Source organism: Myxocyprinus asiaticus, chromosome 45 (assembly GCF_019703515.2).
Source record: "Myxocyprinus asiaticus isolate MX2 ecotype Aquarium Trade chromosome 45, UBuf_Myxa_2, whole genome shotgun sequence".
Taxonomy (NCBI): Eukaryota; Metazoa; Chordata; class Actinopteri; order Cypriniformes; family Catostomidae; genus Myxocyprinus; species Myxocyprinus asiaticus.
In genome coordinates, this window is record NC_059388.1 from 4,847,476 (window position 1) to 4,862,621 (window position 15,146).

The 15,146-nt window shown below is 37.2% G+C and overlaps 1 pseudogene; it reads right to left on the reverse strand.

Annotated features, from left to right (window-relative positions):
- The window catches only part of LOC127434909 (kinesin-like protein KIF21A), a 149,026-nt pseudogene that overhangs the window by 61,297 nt on the left and 72,583 nt on the right, over positions 1-15,146 (reverse strand).

A 15,146-nucleotide genomic window follows, 5' to 3' on the forward strand; every position in this document is an offset into this window, starting at 1 on the left:
AAAAAAACAAAAAAAACAAACAAAAAAATCATTTTGAAGATAAACATAATATAAAGGTACGGCTACTTAACATTAGATCTCTTTTTTTTTTTGGAAATGAAATTATTACAGATCATAGTTTGGATGCGCTCTGTTTGACTGAAACCTGCCTTAAACCAGATGAATATATTAGTTTAAATGAATCTACTCCCCCAGGTTATTGTTATAAACATGAGCCTCGTCTGAAGGGTCAAGGAGGAGGTGTTGCTACAATTTACAGTGAAGTTTTTGGTGATACTCAGAGGACAGGACATAAGTTTAAGTTTTTTGAACTAAAAATGCTTAATATGACACCATCAGATATAAATAAGTCTACAGTATATAGATCACCGGGGCCTTACTCTGGTTTCCTTGGTGAATTTGCTAATTTTCTATCTGATCTAGTAGTTAATGTACTGTAGATAGAGCTTTAATTGTTTGTGACTTCAACATTCACATAGATAATGAAAATGACACATTGGGATTAGCATTTATCGATATTCCCAACTATCTTTGAGTCAGACAAAATGTGACAGGACCAACTTATTGCCATAATCATATTTATGATTATCATATTTATCAGACCACTACCACTTTGTATGTGTAAACGAGGAATTGTCAAATCAAACAAAAGTGAAGTATGGAGTGCCACAGGGATCAGTTTTAGGACCTCTGCTTTTCTCCTTATACATGCTTCCCCTGGGAGATATTATCAGGAATCATGTAATTCCATAAAAAACAGTTTCCACAATTATGCCGACGATACCCAACTTTATATTTCTTCTAAACCCAACGAAAATTCACAATTCTCCAAATTAGCAGTGTGTATCAGTGAAATAAAAGATTGGATGGTCAGAAATTTCCTTCTACTCAATTCCGACAAAACAGAGGTCCTAACGATTGGACCAAAAACCTCTAAAAATTAGCTGCTAAAATATAATTTTACTCAATGATGTACTGTTACGTCATCTTCTTACGTTAGGTTATATTTGATACAAATCTCTCCTTTGTAGAACAACATTCTTCTACCTGAGAAATATTGCTAAATTACGACACATGCTCTCTGTTGCTGAGGACGAAAAATGTATTCATGTGTTCATGACCTCAAGACTAGATTATTGTAATGCATTACTGGGAGGATGTCCAGCAAGTTCAATAAATAAACTTCAACTGATTCAAAATGCAGCTGCCAGAGTGCTGACTAGAACCAATTTTATCATTGTTACACTGGCTACCTAATTTCGTATTAATTTTAAAATTCTGTTACCTACATACAAAGCTTTGAATGGTCTAGCTCCACAGTACTTAAGTGACCTTCTGACACGCTTTATTCCTTCACGTTCATTTTGATCACAAAATTCTGGCTTGTTAATAATTCCAAGAATATCAAAATCCACAAAAGGAGGTAGTTCCTCTTCATACTTGGCTCCTAAACTATGGAATAGTCTCCCTAACACTGTTTAGGATGCAGAAACACTCACTCAATTTGAGTCTAGACTAAAGCTTCTTCTATTTAGCCAGGCATACACCTAATCTGCCGGAACCAGAAACATCCATCATGACCTATAACTGTGCATAAAATTGAATGGCATCTACACTAATATTATTCTATTTGTTTCCATGTCTCAACCTCGGGATTCATATCCCAAGATTACCATAGCCTGCCAGATCCAGCTCCATTCCTGCTTTGTGTCAGACTCCACTGCTACGTGTTGCTGAGAGATGACGACAAACTACAGCCGGTGCTAGCCAGACATCACTTCAGTCTTTTGACTTCAGAGGATCAACTGATGCCAACTACAACTGTAAGACATCAGATACTTCATATGCCACTGCCTGAACCTTGGATATAGGATGGACCCCACCAAACCTCACCGAAATCACCTGCAGGTTGAACTGCGATGCACCTCATTAATCTCTGCCTGCATCACTTTTGTCTATTGATGGACTACACTCTTGAAATGGAATACATAGATTATAATTTAATTGCCAAAAAAAGCCTTCATCAGCCAACTAACAAAGGACAATGCATCTATGTAAACTTCTGCAGTTAATACAGGATGGACTTCAAAGACATTAGTCATTAATCTTAAAGTTCATAATTAATCTTTTATTTTTATTTTTAAAACACTGGACCTTAACGCTTACAACCATGACTTGCACTGCACACAAATAACTAAAATTGGCATTATATTCATGATGTTTAGCCAGAGGGGAACTGGCCCCCACAGTGAGCCTGGTTTCTCCCAAGGTTATTTTTCTCCATTAACCAACAATTTATGGAGTTTTGTGTTCCTTGCCACAGTCGCTTTAGCTTGCCCACAGGGGTTCTAAATAAAATTATTCTATAATTATTTAATTTCTATACACATTTTACAATCATATTTAATCAAACTACACAATGATCACTGTAAGACATTATAGATATTACAGTTTCATTTTTTGTTTTTGTTAATGCATGATATCCTGTAAAGCTGCTTTAAAACGATGTGTGTTGTGAAAAGCGCTATACAAATAAAAATGACTGGACTATTTATTAACAAAATAATAGTTGAGAAAACAAATTATGGGGGAAAAAAGGGGTGAATGGGTTCAGGACATTTCACAGGTCAAATTCAAACTCAAAATAGCCACTGACTAAAATGCAGCATAGTCTAGTCTAGACTAGTATAGTATAGTATATTATAGTACATTGCATTGTTTTAATTAGAAGGTCCTTATTTTCTTCCAAAATGTTACATGCTTTTTGCCATTTAAAATGCTAATAAATGTATCCATCCATGTTTGTGTGTGTTGTGAGTGTGTGTTTTACCCATGTTGTGCAGCACACAGTCTCTCTCCAGCTGTGTGTCTTTGATTTTGCTTTGCAGCATCATGAGTTTGTGTTCGTACTGTTGTTTGAGCGTGTGCAGGCGTCTCTGACTGTTCTCCAGCTCATCGATCAGTCGCTGTTTGATGGCGATCTCACACGTGATGTTAGCCAGATCAGCCTGGAAGTCTTCTGTATACAAATATACACACAAGTGAATGACATGGTTAATTAATCAAGCTCCTGACATAACTAAAATCTAATTTAAAAACAATAGAATGTAAAAGACCACATGAAATCAAAACCCTATTTACTTTCTTTTTCTTTTCTTAATTTCTTTTTTTATTTCCTCCCATATTCTCCCCAATTTGGAAGGCCCAATTCCCAATGCGCTCTAAGTCCTCGTGGTGGTATTGTGACTCACCTCAATCCGGTTGGCGAAGGACGAATCTCAGTTGCCTCCGCGTCCGAGACTGTCAATCTGCGCATCTTATCACGTGGCTTGTTGAGTGCATTACCGTGAAGATGTAGCACCTGTGGAGGCTTCACGCTATTCTCCACGGCATCCACGCACAACTCACCACGCGCCCCACCGTGAGCGAGAACCACACATTATAGCGACCACAAGGAGGTTACCCCATGTGACTCTACCCTCCCTAGCAACCAGGCCAGTTTAGTTGCTTAGGAGACCTGGCTGGAGTCACTCAGCACACCCTGGATTTGAAATCGCGACTCCAGGGGTGGTAGTCTTTACACCCTGAGCTACCCAGGCGCCCTTCCCTGTTTACTTTCTTAATCCATGTCCTGGTCTTGTTGTGCAAGATTCATCAGTGAAAGTTATTTGAAAGTCGCATCTGGCATATTCTGAAACTTGGACTTAAGATGACTCCACCGGAAATTAATCTGCCACAAGTTTACAGTCAAACTGCAGTGCACCTTACTGAGCTCTGCCTGCATCACCTTCATCAAAAGGTGGACTACACTCTTAAAATGGAATACGTAGATAATAAATTAATTGCAGCCTTCATCAAGCCAAATAACAAAAGACAATGCATCTGTTAATTACGTAAATTCTAAGAATTTAGTCATTAATCTTACAGTTTATACAAAAGCTTTTTGTTTAAACACTGGCCCCTAACACTTACTTAGTTACTAATTTTAAATTTTGACTTGTACTACACATAAATAACTAATATTGGCATTATATTCATGCTGTTTAGCCAGAGGGGAACTGGCCCCCACAGTGAGCCTGGTTTCCCTCAAGGTTATTTTTCTCCATTAACCATCAACTTATGGAGTTTTGTGTTCCTTGCCACAGTCGCCTTAAGTTTGCTCACCGGGGGTCTAAATATAAATACAATTATTTTCTATGATCTATTTTAAGGTAAAACATTTTTTTTTATATATATAAAACCGCACTATTATGACTCAAAGACATTACTATATTACATCTTTTTCTGTTAAAGCATAATTTTCTGTAAAGCTGCTTTGATATGATGTGTTGTAAAAAGCGCTATACAAATAAAAATGACGAGTTTTATTGTTGAATATCTTGTTTCACTTGGACACAAGTAAAATGGGTTGTGAATGCTGATCTTCATGTTGACTTTAAAAAGTTGAGATTGAAGGTCTTATACTATATGCTAGAAATATTTAATTACCATCAAATGCATTAAACCAGATGTAATGAAACAATAAAATCCTTAAAATAATTAATATAAATATAAAGTAAAAAACTAGGGATGTCCCTATACAATTTTATTTGAGAAAGACTATGAGGACCGATTCTTCATTTTTGGTATTCGCCGATGATGAGTCCAATACCTGTTTTTATTATTTTTTTTTTATTATTGATTTACATCAACAGTTTATTTCAATTTCATCATCAAAATGGTGTTTAAATAAATAAATTATTCAAAAACTTTAATCAAATGAAAATATAACTATTTATTTATTAATATTCAACATAATATTGTATTGTTTTTATCAAATTAAGTGCTTTTATACAGAACCTCACAGCACAATCCAAAATACAGCACTGGAGTTATATTTTGTCAAATAAAGTGCTGCATAACAGAGCACAGATGTGAGATATTGCTTAAAATATAATACAATTAATATTGATTTATTGTTATTATTTGAATTGTTAGCAGTAGTACAGTGAATATTACATAACTTTACAGCAGTGATATATTTCTTTCATATACCTTTTTCATTTAAATTGTGCTTTTATTTTGACTGAGCTTTTATTTTGAAGTGTTTCTGTGTTATGACGCCAGCTTTTCCGTCCAGAAAAGTCACTGTGTGACTCAAAGTGATTGTTAAACCACAAACAGCTGCTATTTAATTAAATAAGCATGTACTCTGTATGTGCCTCGCACTACAAAGTGAATTTGCGTTCTGTTCGCTGTAATCTGCTACAAACAGAGCGCTCAATGCTCATGACAGTGTTTTCCCACTATGATCCAAGGAGGAGTTTGAAAAAGTATGAGCAGCTGACGTCGGCACAACACTGTATCCACACATTCACAAGTGTTCACATTTGAAGCTCGCCGCATCTGCAAACTATATATTTATCTCATTAAATCGCAGCTTTTGCAGTTAAATAATGTCAATAGGACATAACGAAATAACATTCGTATGCCAAATGGTATCGGTTTTTGTATCGGAGCATTTTTACGAGCACGGGTACATGAGCACGGTATCGGACCCGATCTGATACCAGTATCGGTGTCAGGACATCCATATAAAATAAAATTAGTATACCGTAAGTAATAAGTAAAAAACTTTAAATCATACCTTAATAAAACCTTAAACATATAAAAATAATTTATCTAAATTTACAAACTAGTTTGTCAATAAAATATTTGACAAAGGTTATAAATCTTATTTGTCACAAATATTCCACTTCCATTAAATGCATAAATAGTAATACATTAAATATTACACAAATAATAAAAAATATTGTATTTATTATTTTCCATTAAAGTTAAAAACAAATATAAAATCAGATCTTAATAAAACCTTAAACACATGAAAATAATCAAAATCTAAAATTGAAATAAGTGTAGAAGTCAATAAAATATTTGAAAAAGGTTACAGATTTTATATGCAACATATGTTCATCTTCTATTAAATGCATTAAACCTTTAAAATCTTTAAAATAATAAAAATGTAATATTATAATATATATATTTTACATTAAAGTAACAAAATAAATATTAAATCAGACCTTAATAAAACCTTTTACACGTTAAAAAAACCTTGAAATTACAATGTTTAAGACAAAATTTACAGATCCGATCTGCCACATATATTCCACTTCCATTTAAAATAAATAAAATCAGATCTTAATAAAGAGTTTGTTTGTTATACCTTTCTCCTCCAGCTCAGAGTCAGACTCATTGGAGCTGTCCACCTCTATCTCATCCTCCCCCTCTGCCTCCTCTTCTTCATCTTGATCACTGCCGTCCTGCAAAAATAGCAACAAATAAACATTTCAAGACTGCAGTTAAACTAGCCAACATATTCTCTAAAATATAAAACAATTTAAAACATCCAATCATTTTTGATAGACAAAAGAATCAGTTTCTGTAAACGTACTGCATCTGGCTCCTCATTGACTCTCTCATAAGGCTCTTTGTCCTGCTCATTATCTGGCCCCTCCTCAATGACACTGCATGATTTACATGAAATATGCTTAGAGTAAAAGACCACAGAAGCAAGAATTATGACAAACTTGAAAAGGGAAAGCCTTAGTCCAGGGAATAACTTAAAGAGCCCATGAAATGGATTGAAAATTAGATTTTTTTCACTGTTTATTAGGGGTCAAGCACTGAAAGTGCGTAAACACCAATTGTATTTGTTAGTGTTCTTCTTCTTCTTCTTCCACCATTGAGTCTATGGCAGTGGAATAGAGGCCAAAGCATTGCGAAGATACAGCCTCACTTCCATTTTGCCGTGCTCGCCATCGAATTCGTTTAAGTTTTATTCGAGAACAGTTTGGTCTATCAAAAAGCTTTTAATATATTTTGGTTTCCAGTGTCCCTAGATCATACACGACAACTTTCGTGTAAATTGGACATACGGTCTAGGAGGAGTTCGAAAAAGTATGTTTTTCATAAAATTCAAAATGGCGGAAAATCCAGTCGAATTATGATTCTAGGCCTTATGGTTCAAAAGTTATAATCATAAACTTTGAACAGTTGGTGGTGCTAAAGGGTTGGTTTGGTCAGTTATAGTTCATAGTGTCCTCTATCATACAATGGTGTGTTTGGCTCCGTAATTGCTGCTTGCAGCTATATTCCTATTGGAAAAGTTAGTTGAGGCGAATGTTATATCGTTTTAAAATAGTCCATAGCCATTCTCTTTCTAGAGGCATTTAACTGAACAAAATTGTATATGCCCCTGAGTGCAAGATGTGTCATCAGTATTTTTGTCCAAGAGAAAGACTACATTTTAAATGCATATATCTGCTAAAAGTTTATTTGGCCAACTTTTAGTAGTACTCGCATTTACATATCCTCAAAAAGACATACATGGACTAAAAGCCACAAAACTATAACTAATTTTGAATTCATGGGATCTTTAAAACACTAATCACAGAACTAGACTACATCCAACATAAATAAATGATTGATTAAATCATTCAATGTTAGTGAATCAACTGAGATCATTATATTGTTAAACTCTGAAGCAAAAAAAAAAAAACAAAACAAAAAAAAAAAAACACCATGAATTGGAGCTGATCAGATATATTACTATCAGAATACCTTCATAAAACCCACATTTATAGTAAACAAACATAGTATAGTATAGTTATATTTATAGTAATTATATGTATATAGTATATATGTTATATGCTAAATAAATAAAATAAATGATGAAATGAAGACTCTAGTCCATTGAACCACTGAAGTTATGTTATGATGTGACAGTGTTATCTTATTATGTGATGGTGTTATCTTGTTGGAATAATGAGGGATGACATTGGGTTGGATTTTCCATGCCATTGTGACTACAGTTAGTGGAGCAACAGCATTTAGTGACATTTTCCAACCTGACATTCTCCAGATTCTCATGAGCACCTCCATCCAGCTGCTGGAGTCTTCAGGAGTGAAGTGTTTGGGTGGAGGTGAGGTGAAGGTGAGAAAAACCACAGTGCCAAAGATAATGGCATAGAAGGACAGGTGAGGAAGAGGCTAGTCTTAATTTACACATTTAAGTCTTCAAAATTCATGTACATTACTGGTTCCGGAAGTAAAAATCCCATTTATTTATTTCCTTAATGAACAAACCTTTTCCAGACAAACCATGAGCACGGAGGTTATTAAATGGTGGTATTAGACTTCATTAATTTAAAAAAAATAATGCTTAATCTCAGAATTTCCAGTGAAGAATTACACTACCCATAATCCTGAAGAGAGATCCACCAATCAGAGAAGTTGCTGTTACCATGGAATTGCACATCGCATCAAAAGAGCTCAGTAATGACCGCCCACTAACATGAATCATTGCAAATGATGTAATCAAGTCCATACTAGAGCCCAGCCGATATGGGATTTTTCAGACCGATACGGAGACCGATTTTAGAGGGGGAAAATTCACAGATTAACGATATGGTGGCCGATATAGTTCGTTTTTTAGCTGGAATGAAAACAGACCTTTTCTATGTGGACTGTGCACCAATTTTGCACCGATATGACTACTCAGAAGGCTGCTTTCTTAAACAAATATTTTTATCAAAGAATATTTGACATTATTATTATACATTGTCAACAAATTCTACAAATGAACAATGAGAAAATAAAGAATAAATAAAAATTCCAGTAAATAGCTAAATAAACATTAGTACTGTATGTTCAGTATCAGTCAGTTGCTGACCATTTAAATAAAGAATAAATTAAAATTATAGCTAAATAAAAATCAGTACTGTATGTTTAGTATCAATCAATGGCTGACCATTTAAATAAAGAATAAATTTAAATAAAATAAATAGCTAAATAAACATCAGTAGTACCGTTTAGTATAGTCAAATGCTGACTATTTTAATACTGCCAGTCAATTAGGGGCAGGTTGTAAAACAAGAAGCATTTACACCTACCAAGTCAAGAGATAAACAGCAGCAGCTGTGTTACACCGTATTCTGCTATACAAGTTCAGGGGAAACTTTAAATGGTGGAAAAACAGACTTTAAATATTACATTTTGTAAATGCATGACTGGAATTGTTCGGCTGAAGGGGGTACCAAACTGCGAATTCTGAACAAAACAGTTTGGTGAATACATGTTTACACATTCGCCACCCCTAAGCTGACAAGCAATGAAAGAAGCTACGTGGTTAGCTAGTTAGCCATAAGCTTGTTTTCACAGAGAGTAAAAGATGGACTTTATTTACTTTCTAGCATTGAGTCTCACCAACTAGGTAACAACGTAGCATGAAATCAACAGACACAATCCACCACCACACCATTGTCTGCTGAGCTGCAAAAAGATGCTCTTATGTTTACCTTTCAATCTGCTACGTTACTGACTGCACTGACAAACTATAGCTGGCTAACAGCAAACAGATGTGATAAACACGAGTGACATGGTTGTCAGGAACAGGGTTAACGTTATATTACTTATATTGAAAAGGGAAAATGATGGGGTCATTGTTTATTAACTTTCCAGTATGTATTTCACAAACTAGTAAGCAACTTACCGTGAAGACACCGCTTAACTCCGCACCATCTATAGAACCACCGTCAGCTCAGCTCTGTAAACAATGGAGTCGGAGCTCGCTCTGCTGGACAACCTAAGTTATGACACCAATTCTAAATCACCCCAAACACTGTTGTCTGTATTATATGAACTGAAAAAAAAAAGTTTTCATATCTGCGCATATCGGAAAACATATTCACGATACCGATATATCTGTGAAAGGATAATAAATCGGTCGGCCCTAGTCCGTACACTCTCAAACTACTTGCATATGTACATACACGTCTTTTTGTCAGATTTTCAAATCCGATATTTTTGTCCAATTGTTTTGCTTCAAATGAAAGTTTATAATGTTGCAATTCATCTTGGATTAGGTTGGTTTGATGCAAGATTAAGAACTCTCTATCAAAGAATTTTCTGAAATGCATATGGATAAAATGAATGGGAAAATCACTTTAGAACCAATGTCGCTGAAAAAGTAGGTGGTAACTGTTGTGCTCTATTGAAACTAAACTGCACAAATGACACGTTAAGAAATCGTCAGGGTTATGGCATCACAACCATAAGCTTATTAACATATGACTGCTTACAATTACATATAAACATCTATTCAGTGTTCAGCAATTTAACCTGACCCGATGAACTACACTGTAAACTACACAAAAATAGTTAAAACAAAATTATAATAATAAAATAAATTATAAACTAAAAAATAAAATCAAACATTCATCAATAAAAAAACTCAAAATAAATATGTTAATAAAAAAATTATAAATAAAAAAAAAGACATACATACACACACACATACATACTGTATGTACATTAAAGTTCATGTTTCCCCCCGCCCCCACCCCCCTTGTGATTTTGGGGTGAAATGTAACTTGAATAAATTTTTTGAGATTCACACAAGACACCTTGACTAACATTATAAGAAACAAAATAAAACAATTATATCCTCTTGGGAACAACTCATCACAATAATTACCAGTTAAGAATTATAGAAATGTAACAATATACCCCACATAATTATGTCCTAAATCTGGGAGAACAGAAAATTCCAGACACACCCTCCATTGTCCAGGAAAAGCAGGAATCTGAGTTTCCTGTTCCTCAACTACACGGTTAAGTAGCTTACCTCTTTTTTTTCTTCCTCTCCCTCCTCTTCAGTTTTTCCAGGTCTTTCTTTGCGATCTCAATGATGTCAGCAGCCTCTTTCCCGGGTGCAAGGATGGCGGGAGAGAAGGAGGCGGGGCCAGCATAGAACAAGGAGCGTGTGGAGGCACGAGACAGATTCTTCCGCAGGTTTTCACTCACAGCTTCACTCTCTAGAAGCTTTGCTCTGAAGAACAAACATACATAAATATTACACACACAGAGCCAGTGTTGGGGAGTAACTAACTAAAAGTAGCGATGCTACTAACTTAACTACTTTTTCAGTCTGGTCACAGAGGTTTTCAAAATAATGTAACTTTTGCAGTAACAAGCTACTTTTAGGTAGCGGCATAGTGTTTTTATGACACTATCTATACGTTAACATGCGCAATTAGTCGTGCTACAGTCTGTCTGCATCAGTAATCTGCTCTGATTTTTGGAATTGATTTGCATTCATACGCCAAGCCCAAGTGTTGTCCGATTAACGTGTGTACATGCTGGACGAAGCCAAGCTACAAGCCAAGCTGGTGCAATTTCAGTCGGACTAAAGCGTTTATATAAAACTTTTCAATCCAACTGATAACAAACTTTTAAAGTGCAAGTACTGATTGTTACAACTCAGTGAGCTGAGGCAATTATCAAACACTATCCAAAAATGTCTCTCTCTAAAATAGCACTGGGAAGTCTGATTTATTATAGTGAGTCCATTCATTTGGACAGTTTATTTTAACAAATTATTCATTAATTCATTTAAAAAAGAAAAGTGAATTCTTGAAAAAATATTTTTTCTTATGAAATAATTTTTGTAAATACTCCTGATTGTCACTATTTTTTTACATTTATTTGAGTAAATTAGGGTATTTTTGAGACATTATTTTTTGTAAATTTGTGTGTAGTTTATGTCCTCATTGTATCTACAGAACCTTATTGTTTTTTTGCCAGGCAAATACTACTCTTTTTCTGATTAACATTTTTTATTGATTCATATACATAATGTCTTCAAAAATAATGACATAAATAGTTTTAATTTATCACTTAATGTCATACAAAGTCCAGTAAACATAAAAAAGCTAAATCAATATTCAGTGTGACCACCTTTGCCTTTAAAACAGCACCAATTCTCCTAGGTACACCTGGACACAGTTTTTCTTTGTTGTTGGCAGATAGGATGTTCCAAGCTTCTTGGAGAATTTGCCACAGTTCTATTCTATTTAGGCTGTCGCAATTGCTTCTATATCTTTGTGTAATTTCAGACTGACACAATGTTCGGTGGGGGGCTTTGTGGGGACCATGACATCTGTTGCAGGGCTCCCTGTTATTCTATTCTAATCTTTTCTATTTGCAAAAGTAATGTTTGGGAGTCTAACATTTATATATTTCCTATTGACACACTAAAGCTGAAGATATAAATAACCATCTTTAGACAAATGCTTTTGTGAAACATCTTTGTAACAAGGAAGGACACCGGGAACTGGATTCTTCAAACACAGGTAGGGAACTTTTAATTGACCACTTCTCTGGTTTACAGATTCACAATAACACATCAGCTTCACAGTAAGGCTCTCAACCCAGTCTCTCTCTCTATCTGGCACTGGCATGGTCCTTTTATGCCGCTCTCCCCAATCTCACTACAATTAGAGACAGATGTTATTCATAATTTGGCTCAGGTGTATGCACCCTTACCGCTCTCTCTCTCCCGACGGAAGCTCGACCACGCCCCCGCTGCCACATATCCCCACCGCCCGACTCAGGCCAGGGAGACATCCGGATTGCCTACCATCGGCGACAGCCATCTGTGCTCCCGGTCTGTGGACCACCTTGAATTTAAAGGGCTGGAATGCCACATACCACCGGGTGATCCACGCGTTGGTATCCTTCATGCGGTGGAGCCATTGAAGTGGGGCGTGATCTGAGCAGAGAGTGAAGGCCCGCCCCAGCAGGTAGTAACGGAGAGTGAGGACCGCCCACTTGATGGCAAGACACTCCTTTTCCATGGTGCTGTACTTTGTTTTCCTCAAGGAAAGCTTGCAGCTGATGTACAGCACCGGGCACTCCTCCTCCTCCACCACCTGCGAGAATAAGGCCCCCAGCCCCCTGTCTGAAGCGTCCGTCTGTAATACAATAGGGAGAGAGAAATTAGGTGCATGTAAAAGCGGCCCCCCCGCAAAGTGCGGCTTTAACCTGCGTAAACGTCTGTTGACACTACTCCGCCCACTGGACCGGGTCTGGAGCTCCATTTTTAGTGAGATCAGTCAGCGGGTTGGTGACTTCCGAATAGTTAGGCACAAATCTCCTATAATAGCCAGCCAGCCCCAGGAACTGTCTCACCACATTTTTGGTCTTGGGCGCTAAAACATGGCCGGAGCCCCAAACAAACTAAATGGAAGTGTCACAGATTGGTATAATCCGAACGGTGTGGAGAAAGACGTTTTTTTCATGGGAAATTGGTGTCAAGGGGATCTGCCAATAACCCTTTTTCAAATCCAGTGTCGAGTAAAAACGAGCAGTGCCCAACCAGTCGAGCAACACATCAATACGAGGCATTGGGTAGGCATCAAATTTAGACACCGCATTGACTTTTCTATAATTCACACAGAACCGTACAGACCTGTCACTCTTAGGCAACAGAACAACCAGGCTGGACCAGTCACTGTGGGATTCCTCTATTACTCCCATATCGAGCATTGCATCCAATTCTTCCCGAACTATTTTTTTTTTTTATGTTCGGGCAATCGGTAGGGATGCGTACGTACTACCACCCCTGGTCTTGATGTGGTGTTGGATGAGGTTCGTGTGACCCGGTAGAGGGGAAAACACATCCGCAAATTCTTGTTGTAGTTTGGCAAACTCTGCGAGTTGGCACGGTGAGAGGTGGTCTCCGCAAGTGACCACGGTGACGTGATTGTGTTTTGTGTTTACCTCCAGCCCGAGCTCCTCCCTCTCCGGAACTACCGTAGCCAACGTCTCCGGGGCCGCCTCCCTCCACAATTTCAGGAGGTTGAGGTGATAAATTTGACGTGTGCCCCCTCTACCGGTTCACTTTACCTCATAATCGAGTTCCCCACTCGTCATGTGACCTCAAAGGGTCCTTGCCACTTGGCGAGTAATTTGGAGCTCGATGTAGGGAGTAATATGAGTACCTTATCTCCCGGTGCAAATTCCCTTAGTCGAGTTCCCGTTATACAGTCGGCTCTTTCGTTCTTGAGCTTGGAGCAGATTCTCCTGTGTTAGTTTCTACAAGGTGTGGAGTTTTGCTCTAAGATCAAGAACGTACTGAATTTCATTCTTACTGTTTGAAGGTCCCTCTTCCCAAGCTTCGCGTATGACATCAAGCAAGCTGTGCAGGCACCGCCCATATAGCAGCTCGTATAGGGAAAACCCAGTGGAGGCTTGCGGGACCTCTCGTACTGCAAATAACAGGGGATCATTTGTCACAATATATATATATATATATATATATATATATATATATATATATAAAAATCACACAGATTTAAAACTAAACTTCTCTCTCCACTGCCCCTCTCCGAGAGCCCTCCAAAAACTCCAAATAGTTGCCCCATTTCCCAACAAACAAATCTAAGTTAACCAGTCTTCTAAATGACAATTCCTCAAAAGCCACCACCCTCCCCATCTCTGTGCACCACTTCTGAAATGGGGGCGCTCTGGCAGACCTCCATCCCCTTAAAATAATTTGTCTGGCGATCATTACACTGGTCAGAACAAAAATTATGCGTTTATTCCCCACATCGATGACAGCCGCATCACCCAAAATGAAATCCATGTGCCCAATACGTCACACATAATATTCTGAGCCTTCAACCAACATTCTTGGATCTTAACACACAACCAAAAACATGGGTTGTGTCTCCATCTTCTGATTGGCATCGCCAGCAGGTGGGTGTGTCTTTAAGACCAAGCCTATACAATCTAAAGGGGGTCCAATAGAAATAGTATAATACTCCCAAAAATAGTACAGAGCAGGTGGCATAGCTGTAAATACCTAAAGAACTGAGATCTGGGAATCCCAAAATGTTGAACCAAATTTTCAAAGGATCTCAACACTCCACTCTCATATAGGTCACCGAGTGTATTAATCTCCCTTACAATCCACTCTGACCAGCAGAAATTTTACTTTTTAATACATCATTTGGGGTTCAGCCATATGCGAGGCAACAGTTAAATAAATGTCCCAATCAAACACTCTGGACACTTTTGTCCATACCGAGTGCAAATGCGAGATAACGGGGTGTAACTTAACTTTTCCGATTAGTTTGACAGACAGTCTTTGCAATGGCGAAATAGGGGCAAGAACATCCTGTTCAATACAAAGCCAGGGAGGGGCTCTCTCACGGGGAAGCGACCAATGAGCCAAATGTCTGAGACTGAATTCATAATAATAAAACAAAATCTTGGGTAGGCCTATTGACCTTTGTCAATCGGCCAATGCAACTTACTGAAATGTA